Source organism: Sturnira hondurensis, unplaced genomic scaffold, assembly GCF_014824575.4.
Source record: "Sturnira hondurensis isolate 20B ecotype Veracruz unplaced genomic scaffold, ASM1482457v3 Scaffold0024758, whole genome shotgun sequence".
Lineage (NCBI taxonomy): Eukaryota > Metazoa > Chordata > Mammalia > Chiroptera > Phyllostomidae > Sturnira > Sturnira hondurensis.
Window position 1 is genome coordinate 1,669,569 of NW_028097389.1, and position 11,459 is coordinate 1,681,027.

Consider the following 11,459-nt stretch of genomic DNA (forward strand, 5'->3'; position numbering starts at 1 on the left):
CAATTTCTTGCTCATCCACTCCTCCTTCTGGCACCCCTATGATTTGGATGTTGGGATGTTTAAAGTTATCCCAGAGGTTTTTCATCCTCTCCCCATTTTTCTGAATTCTTGTTTCTTCATTCTGTTCTAGTTGAATATTTATTTCTTCCTTATGTTCCAAACAGTTGATTTGGGTCCTGGCTTCATTCTCTTCACTACAATTTCCCTGTATGTTTTTCTTTATTTCACCTTGCATAGCCTTCATGTTTCCCTTTATTTTGTGACTATACTCAGTCATTTCTGTGAGCATCCTGATTACCAGTGTGTTGAACTCTGCATCCGATAGGTTCACTATCTACTCACTGCTTTGTTCTGTAACTGGAGTTTGATCTTTCCTTTCATTTGGATCATATTTCTTCTTTCTATGTAACAGGCCATACCTGTTACATAGTAAGAGCAGAAACCTTAGGCATTTGCATGGTGGGCAGCCTCCTTTGCTGCATCTGTGGGGGAGGAGTTAGAGAAGGACCCTTGCTGCTTCTTTGGCTCTCAGCCAGCTTTCAGTCACTCACCTCTTGCCTCACTTCCCATAAGTGGATTGTGACTTTTCAGGTGATGCCCCGGTGCTGATTTCTGGATGGGTTGGCTTGTGCACATTCTAGCATCAGGTGGGCCCCCCCCAACAAACATTCTGTGAAACTTGGCATTTCATCCACTGGTGCAACCTCCACAGGTTTTTGCAGCCATGGATTTGAGGCTTTGTTTTTCTGCTCTGGAACCCAGGGCTGTGTAGTCAGTCTCACTCCCCAGCTCTTCCTCCAGGCTTATTCATATGCAAATGTGTGATCCCTGGTCTACCAGGCACCACCTTCTGTGTGTCCTCCCCATGCCTGCTGCCCGTCTCCACCCCTCCTACCTGTGTGGATGAATGTTTCTTCTTTAACTCCATGGTTGTCGGACTGTCATACAGTTTGATTTTCTGGCAGTTCTGTTTATTTTTTGTCTTTAAATTTGCTGTTGTTCTTCTTTCGGTTGTGTGAGGAAGTGAAGTGTATCTTCTATATCTCCATTTTGGCCAATAACCCTCAGTATATAATTATTTTTTTAAATCACATTTGTTGGTATCGCCACAGGTCTCAAGAAAAAAAACCATGAGTGTAAGGAAGATGTCAAACTCACATGAGAGGACACTGTTTTTCCAAAATGCTAATATTTACGTCAAGTTTAAATTTTTCATTGGCAAAAGTAGTCCCTTCTTTTCCTTGAAGCGTTATTAGTTATTAAGAAATGTGCCAAATATTTATTTAAATAACCACTGCATATCAAGTTTGTTAATGTAAAAATGACTTTTCATGAAGAAAACAGCTAGTTCAATCTAAACTTAGACAATCATCCAGATACTTTTTGCTCAAGACAATTTGAAGTTGTGTCTGCAAAAAAGTGCTTTATTTTTACAACCCATTTCTTTACATAGGATACTAAATAGATTTGTATTCAAAAGTTGAGATTTTTTAAATAAATATTCTTTGCTGTTCCATTAGAGCATTTTAAAAAGAAATTTACTTTCTTTTGGATGATATGATATGATGATACACTGATGAACATGCAATGATAACTAGATTTGGTTTTATACCTTAATTCAAGCTAAGGTATTGTCAGTTTTAACCATGCTTGTTTTCATGCACTGAGTGAAAATATAATTCAGTGGAGATGACAAATGGCACTTTGGCATACTATAAGATAAGTTTTAACCATAGGGATCCCTGAATGTTTTGGAAACCTCTGGGGTTTTGTGTAACATCCTTATTTTTGTTTTTAACTAAATTTGTTATGTTGACATCAGTTAATAAAATAATGTCAGATTAATAAAGTAATAAAGTAATATCAGTATAATAAAATAATCATCTGTATATTTCATTGTGTGCTCACCACCCAAAGTCAAATCTCTTTCCATTACCACACACTTGACTCCCTTTACTCTTTACAGCCCCCTTCTCTCTGTTAACAACCATACTATCATTTGTGCCTATGAGATGTTTTTTTTTTCTTGTTTGTTCATCTTCTGCTTTCAGTTTTATATTCTACATATAAGTGAAATCATATGTTTCTTGATTTTTTCTGTTTGACTTATTTGATCTGTGGGACACTTTGAATGAACTGTTTTCATAGAGCCAGATTTGAGTAGATTGCACCTCCCCAAATTTATTTCCTTTTTTTATTCCGTTTAACTTAAACTTGTAGAATAAAGTGTTCTGTGGCATTATTTTTTCTAAATTACTTTCAACTTCCGAGAAACAATTTTTTAATTTATTGATTTTGACAGATAGACAGACATCAATTTGTCTTTCTACTTATTTATATACATTTATTTTTTTGCTTCCTGTATGTGCCCTGACCATAGATTGAATACACAACCTTGGCCTATAAGGATGACACTCGGACCAACTGAGTTTGGCAGCCAGGGCCCAAACAAAATTTTGATGGAAATCTTTGAGATTCAGAAATTGTAATGTATTGGAAAGTTTAAGGAATCACAATTTCATAACAGCTTTGAGGCAGCAAGGTCAAGAAAATATGATATAGCTCAAAAGTGAAAATGTTTCATAATTACTTCTCAATAAAATATCATGCTATATGCAAAATGTATTTCTAGGCTATGTATTTTTGCCATAATAAGATAGTACATGCTACACAACTTAACTTTATCTTTTGCCAAGTATTATACATTTCTTATATTTATGGATATTTTTGAAGTCTCAATGCTTTATTTTATTTAGATGAGATAAAGACATTAGAAAAAAGCATTTTCTAAATAAAAATAGCTATTTAGAAATAAACATTGACAACAGGATGAATTTATCATGAATGGATTGTAATTTTGACTTATAAAGTATTATTTCACACATATGAATTAAGACAAAGTATTAACATTGCTATTTCCAAACACTGTTTCCTATGTTTTCTTCAATAAAACTGATCAAGTCACACACACACACACACACACACACACACACACATATATATATAATGCATAATATATAGCATATGAACTATATATACCATTATATATGCTATATGCTATAAAATGTATTATATTATATTATATATGTAATTTTATATTACATATATATGTTATATTATATATGTATATTATATATGTAATATTATATTATATGTTATATTATATATGTAATTTTTATGGTAAAGTATTTGCATAGTGACAAGTACATTGGTCTTCAAATTTTAAGAATTTTGGCCCAAATTAAGGCGGAGGTTGTATCCTTTCTGATTAACTATAAATACAATTACAAATATAATATTTATCCTTATTTATAGTTTGATAATTTTTAAAACACCTTTAAAAGGCACAGTCTTTATCTCTGTAACTCTCAATGCCAGACATATTTCTTTTCATATAGTCTGTCTTTAATAAGTGCTTATTGAATTTTTAAAAATATTTTATTTATGTATTTTTAGAGAGAGGGGAAAGGAGAGAGAAAGAGAGAAAAAGAAACATTAGTGTGTGGTTTGCTCTCATGTGCCCCTTACTGGGAACCTGGCCCACAACCCAGGCATGTGCCCCGACTGGGAATTGAACCAGCCACACTTCAGTTTGCAGGCTGGCACTCAACCACTGAACCACACCAGCCAGGGCAAACTGAATTTTTAAATGTATATTCAGAACTTCACATTTTTTTGGTAGAATAATTTTCATATTACCTATGAAAAATGGAGTGCACAATGAAGAATGGATCATTTAGATTTCATTTTCCAGAGCCCATGGCCTTTCTATATGCCAGTATAATGTATACATGGGTTCAGGGAAGCTGGGGGATTTTTCTCCTGGGTCTGTTTCATATTTATCATCTATATTGTCGCTGGGTACACAAGGTCTGTGCACTTTGTAAGAGAATTTCTGCCTAGACAGCTGTGTTTTATTTTTCTGCTAAGATGATCAGTATAAAAGTGACAAAGTATTTGCAGCCAGAGTTTAAAAGTTGTTCCTGACTCTAGATCATGTTGTTCTCAGTCTGAATGGAGTCAACAGTGCAGCTGATTGTTTCATGCTCATTCTAGTTGTACAAAGATGAAAGCCCTGAAGACTCACTTGGTCTAAAATTAATAAGCTGAGCAAAGGAAAGGCTAGATTTCTCTCTATGTGAATCAAAAGGATGCATGAATGAGCTACTGTCAAGTTTGCACTTATATTTACACAGCAAACTAAAGCATTGCCGCTGTGTTTGCTTTCAAGGACTTTGTCAACTAAGACGACTGTAAAACTCACTGTGAAGTGTCTTGATATTTAACATGCATGGTCAAACTTGTTACAGTTCTTCAAACATTTCAACCAAATCATATTTTCAGTTGTTCACCTGGTCATTCTAATATAGCAGGTTGAAGCTGGAGGATAAAATATTTCCAAGTAATTGAGTTACAATATTTCTTACAACCTATTCACACGACTTTATAGAAGATCTGATCGATTATAAAACAAACAAAAATCACTGTTGAAGAGAGCTTACTAACTTGATTGGATTATAATTTATTAATGGTGTAAATATCCATTGGCTGTAGGAAGTACATATATACAGAGAGAGACAAAAATTGGATTTATTTTTTAAGTTTTGGATGTTTAATGTTTTGGTGCCATGTATTTTTTTGTTTTAGAGAGGTACTTAAACACAAACAAAAAAAGGAAATAGAATAGATTAATTAAGTAGCAAAGACCGATGGCTACATGTCATTTTTCTTTTGACAGCAGAATAACAAATAACAAAGTTTCAGACATTGTACTGAATATTATTTTTATTTTACATTCTTAAATTCAGTATTTCTTTTTTAGTGATGCTATTTTACATTTTTTATTGGGAGTGATTATAATATGGTATATTATTAAGTCAAACCATATTGATATAGAAACACGCAACTTGAGAAGACATTACTTCATGGCATGTGATTTGGAGAACAATTGTTTTAAAGATTTTGTTTATTTTTAGAGAGAGGGAAAAGGAATAATAAAGAGAGGGAGAGAAACAACAATATGTGGTTGCCTCTCATATGCTCCCAACTGGGGACCTGGCCCAAAACCCAGGCATGTACCCTAACTGGAAATTGAACCAGCAATCCTTTGGTTTGCAGGGCAGCACTCAATCCACTGAGCCACACCAGCCAGGGCTGATTTGGAGAATAATTTTTTTTTTCCTTAATAGCATGGTGTGTGTTATTGACAATGCACATGTTAATATAAGTTTATGCAGAGTTTACTAACTAGCACATTTCCTTAATTTAGACTGAAAACTCCATTCCACTGGGGCCATTATTTTTATGGTATCTCTAAATTTTAGTATTTTTAGTTATTACAATTTATGTTTCCACTTATTGTGTCTTTTGTTGTAATGATCCCACTGAAATTTTAAAATTGTCAAAATCTGTCTTACTCAGGATGATAAAGATGACAAACAGTTATTGTTTATTGAACACCTTGTGTGCCTAACAATATATCAGGCACTGTATGTGCATGATTTCTGGTAGTCCTCCCAATAACCTCTTAGCAAAAATCGTAATACACGCAGTTCACAGATTAGAAGACTGTGTCTCAGGGAAATGAAATAACCTGTGCAAAGTCGCAGACTACTAAGTAACAGAACTGGGATTCAAGCCCAGGACTTGATTCCAAAGTCCAAGTGCATAAGTAATAAGCTGTGGGGTCCCTTCTAATGTGACTGATTCACATGCACAGGACTTCTTCTGAATTTAGTTGGAGTTTGATTTGTGAGTGAAGTTGATTGTAACAGTAAAGGTGAATCTATAATGTATAGATACATATTCTTATACTATGATTACTTTAAATATCATTTAGATTATCTGTATGTCAGCAAAGGCTGTTTGATAAAGCCTTATTCATCTTATGCCTCTTTAATTTAATTTCCTAAAACATAATCTGTCAATGGGATGAGGCATTGATAAAAAAAAGAATGAAACAGTATAATTGTATCTTTCCAAATGTGAGCAAGGCTATGACCTCTAATCTAGCATTTGAGCACACTCAATGCTTAAAATGGCTACAACGGGGCCTGTTACAGCTTTGGACATTAGTTTGCTTCGTTGGGTTAATAGGCTAAGCAATTTTCACTCTGTATTAAGGTAATAAGGACTCATTACTGTAGGACTGAAATATATCTTAGTAAGGACACTCAGGGCCTTTTTTTTTTTTACTTAAGAGAAGAAAATGTGTAGATGGAACCTGGATTATGGGAACTCTTTTTCCATTTACAGTACATTTTATTGAGCAATATTTACTGAATACTACCAAGAACCGGACACTATTCCAGAGCCTTTTGTAAAACAGTTTTGTCTGTGGTCTCGTGTGCTTACATTTACAGGTGGAGAATGGAGAGGGAGTCAGACGATAAATGAGAAAACCCACACATCAGTAAAATAATCAAGTGACATTTTATAATGAAAATAAACGTTGGGGTGTATGTAATGGAGAATAACAGGGCTGAAGGAGTGTTGTAGTTAGTAAAAGACTTTATGAACAAGTAACATTTGAGATAGGGACAGTTACAAAGGCACAACTTGGCTTTTAAAAACAAACATCAAGAATAACAATAAAAAACAGAAAAAAGGCCCATATTTCTGAATTGTAAGAAAAGAGCAGAAGAGTAAATTGAGGTAAGGTCAGAGGGGCATTTAGGCAGGGGACAGATGATATTAAGAGATTTAAATCAGATACACACACATGCATAAATCAAAAGCCTTGTTAGGACATGTCTCTTTATATTTAGATAGATTTGCACTAAAAATTTCAACACCAAAAATCATAGAGATACCATAGGTTAGTGTTTCTTGTTCATTAGGGTATATCTATCTATGTAAACTGGGTAAAGTTCCAAATGACCACACCTAGTGTGTGGTGGGGGTGTACATTTATAATACGTACCTGTAAATGTATTTTCACTATCATTTTCATATATCCTTTCAGAGCTTGTAAGTATATTTTCAAAATAATTTTATTACCCCTTTATTAATATAATTGTTATTGACCATATTGCAAAGGCAAATATGTGAAAACACAGGTAGCCCAATGAGAAAGCAACTTGGTAAGCTCTATAAGAGTCCATGGGATATCTTATATTATCCATTATAAAAGCAGGTATTGCTTAGCTCCTTCCTTGCTCCCTGGAAGTAGGCATGAAATCACTTTGGACTTACCTATGCAAAGACACTTCCTAGAATATTTCGGACCTACTGATATTATTCTCTTTCTAAATGTGTATAATATATTTACTTCCCACTCTCTTTGGATGTTACAGTATGCTGTGGGTGTACCATGACAGAGGGTAGTGGACTGTATGATTTGTAACTAGTATCTTGCAACAACGTGCAATTTTTGAATTAAAAATGCACTTTCATTACCAAGAAAATATCCCTACTCTTCAAATATTTACTATATTATAAATTTAAGATTATACATTCTCATTTATTTAACAAAAAGGAAGTTGGAAGAAATAACATGTGGAATACTTAATGAGCCAATGCAATTTTCTTAAGTTTTATATTTTAATTTAAAAACTTGTTATTAAACCTCATGACCTGCCACTATTCCTAGAAGCCTCCAGTAAGTCCTCACTGCAAATTACAATGAAGAATTCAAATGTGTTACCTGTTAATGGGTAACACATTAAAAGCCTGTGAATGGCCTAATTTCTGTTGACTTCAACTCACCTCACACCACCCCCCTGCTTTCATCTGCTCTACTCCGGCCTCCCTTGTCCCTTGAACTCAACAATCTTGTGTCTGCCTTTTGGGCTTTCAACTTCTCAATTTTCCCCCCTGAAAGCCCCTCTCTCTGTCCTTACCATTATTGCTTCTACTAATCACTTGGGTCTTACATTAGATATTGCCTGATTGTAGCAACTGTTTTAACCATCCTAGTGAAAGGAGCCACCAAACACACAGACAATCCAGTTCTACTTTATCTATGGCTCTCTTCAAATTCTATTCATATCTCTGATGTGCTTCCAGCTTAATCAAAATTTAATTCGTTATTACATTCTTTAATTTGTGTTTTAGCTTCCATCTCACTCCAGAAAAAGTTTAAATGGCAACCAGATGAAACTATCTTTTCTATTCACCATTGTTATAAGAGTGCATGTCATGAGACAGGGTCAATGAGCAGTGATGTTCGCCAAACACAGACAATAAAATATTACAATATGTAGAGCCTCAAATAGTCACCTTTGCTATAATATTTGCTTGCTTTGAGGAAACCTAAGGAAGAGTTACACAAATCCATTTACTGTATTTATTATGGTAGAAGTGTTTTCAAGAAATATTTTACTATTTACTCAGTAGTTTTGATGAGAAGTCAGCATGAAAAAAAACTAGTGTTTGTTTTAAACATACCTTTGTTTATTTTTTATGAATGTTCTTATTGTTGTGAAAATATAGTTCTCTTTATCTTGGCTATGAAAGACTTGGAGTCAGACTTAAGACACAACTCCAGTGATGTGCAGGGTTGGAGAGTGTAAATGCCTATAGGACATTCTTATCTGTCTTACCTTTTTCTCCTCTAAATTCCACCTATCCAACTTTCATAATAATTTTATAAATATTATAGACATGACATAATAAGGGCCTTAAATCTTATGTGGGATAGAAGAGGAATAAAACTTTTTATTGTAACTGTAAAAAACCACTTCATTTTTTTGAAATATAAAACAATAATACATTTGAAATTAACCTGACCAACATTTATTGGTTACCAATATGGTAAGTATTCTTCTAAGTGTTTCTACATACTTTCTCCTTTAATTCTAACACCATCTCCCACAGACCTACTATTTCTCTAATTTACAAATTAAAATGCCAAGAAAAATGTGCAAGTTAAGTAAATGGCCCCAAGACAAATAATTTGTGAGTGACAAATAGTAATCACGAAAGCCTTCTCTATTAATTCCAAATTCAGTTTCTCCCAATTATTCACTAGAGTCATTCGTGAGACATCAGTTTACGCATTCTACTAAGCGTGACAGCTACAAGAGATATGTTTACTCTCCAATCATGAAAATATTGGTATTTTCAAGAGTCAGGAAATTCAGAACTGCTTATCTTTGTTTCTTTCATTAAAAAGATAGCAAATATTTATAGTGATCTGTAGCATACACTGATCAGAATTCTGTTTGAGAATTACTTTCTGAGCCTAAACCATAATTGTGGTACTACATACGCAGCGTGGGTGTTTTTGTTGTTCAATACTTATGACCAGACACCTGTCTTAAAGCCTATGGGAACAATAGCTCAGGCAAACTCTGTGAGCCATCTGCCACTGAAATTCTCAGACGGTGCTGGGTCAGATTTCCTGGGAGTTACATAAGACGTCTTCGGCAACCCACCCCTCCAGGTCTATGGGATCACGTTGGTAACTGCAATATTATTTCAGAGTGGGACACTTCTGAAAATGGAAATGTCAAATTGAGTGAAGCTGGTGACTGACATATAGGTACTTGAGAAAGCAGAGCAATTTCACAGTTTTAATATTTAAAAAACTAGCTGTAGGGTTTACATGTTCTAGTGAACACACATTTTTCCTTCTGATGGCAATCCCATGTTCCTGTGACACACTCAATGTCTGAAGCCTAGGGACTCTTCAGTTCAGCTCTTTGGGAAGAAGCTTTGTCTCTTCATCTTAAATTAATTTTGTAAGTGCCAATTGCCTTAAAACAGAGTAGGGATGATTTGGGTAATCTGACAGCAAGGAGTCCTATTTGTCATTGAAATTCACAAAGCATGTGGAACACTTTCAGAGAAAGACATTTTGATTTTAGGAAACAATCTCTTTAAAAACTCCGCTCCTGATTTAGTCTAAAATTCAACTTCTCTAATTACAGATATGTACCTATGATAAGTATTAAATAGATTAATCATTCCTTTTCTTCTTGAGAATGAATCTTCATTGATCTTATTTGAGATCAAAGGAAAAACGTATTCAAAGTTTTACTATTAAATCTCAATGCCCTCAAGTAAGTGGTCTGGCTGAAAGGTGGTACGAACTACTACGCATGCCCTGGAGCAGCTTGTCAGAAGACATCAATTAATATGAATTGCTAGATTTTTACTGTTCTATATGTCTCTGCATGCACAGTCAGTTCTATTGAATTGTTAATAGTGTATTGCTCTGGGACTTGCATCAATTATTTCCATCTAGATTTACAGAAAAGTTTCAAGACATACAAAAATACATCCTGGGTACAGCTACAACGCTATGCCTATTTCGAGATCCTGTTTTCAGCTACGAATTACAAGGTAATACTTAGGCTCTTTATTTGATATTAAAGATTATGGGTCAATGAGCTCTCATAAATGTATTGAGTCACCAACTGCAGGAACATCTCTCTTAGAGTAGATAACTCAGAATAAAAATTCCAGAAACCTCTCCTCTAAAATCAACTAGCCTATGAATACAACAACTTGAAGGACTTTTGGAATTTCAAAGGAAAGAAAGGAACATCAGTTCACCCATTGCAAGGAGAGAAGTTGAAGGGGTGCATCCTAGCATTTCAAAATCAATCAGTGAACTAGGATGGTTGGATCCATCATGCTTCTGATGAAAACACTAGGTTAGCTAAAGAGAGAGGGGCACTGTGGTCAGCTCATAGTAACTGTGGTTTTTTTAGCCTTGATTTTATTTTATGACAATAAATGGGTTTATGGTAGGGTGACACAAGTGAAAGAAAACTTGTGGAATTTTCTTTCACACTCTTGTCAACACACTTGACACAAAATCTAACACATTTGTATTAATCAACACACTTGTATTACTATCTAAAAAGAATTGTGTGTATTATCTCCTTGTGTTGATTTATTGCTGTATGCTTCATTCAATTTTAACAATTTTGTGGTAAAACATGGGACTCTAATGTCTATTTTTAAAATATTCTCACTAACACATTTGCAATGTACTATAAAATATTTATTTTCACTATACTAAATTTGGTCTTTGAAATGTCAGTATGTTTCTGCACTTGACAAGCAAAGACACTTATTTTATTTTTTTAATTTTAATTGTTGCTCAAGTACAGTTTTCTGTCCTTTATTCAAATCTCAGCCCACCCCCTCAGCCCTCCCCACCTCCCTCCTGTCTCCACCCGCCTTGTTATTGTCCATGTATCCTTTATACTAATTCCTTCAAATGCTTTCCCCCTTTCCCTGAAATTCCCTCCCTTCTACCCTCTGGTCATTGTCAGCCTGTTCTCAGTTTCAGTGTCTTTGGTTATATTTTGCTTATTTGTTTGTTCTGTTAATTAGGTTCCTATTAAAGGTGAGATCATATGGTATTTGTCTTTCACCGCCCAGCTTATTTCACTCAGCATAATGCTTTCTAGTTTCCTCCATGCTCTTACAAAGCGTAGGAGCTCTGAAAGATACTCAGGATAAGCATAGCAGTCTGGTGGTTAAAAAAATTAGGGAAAAGACTC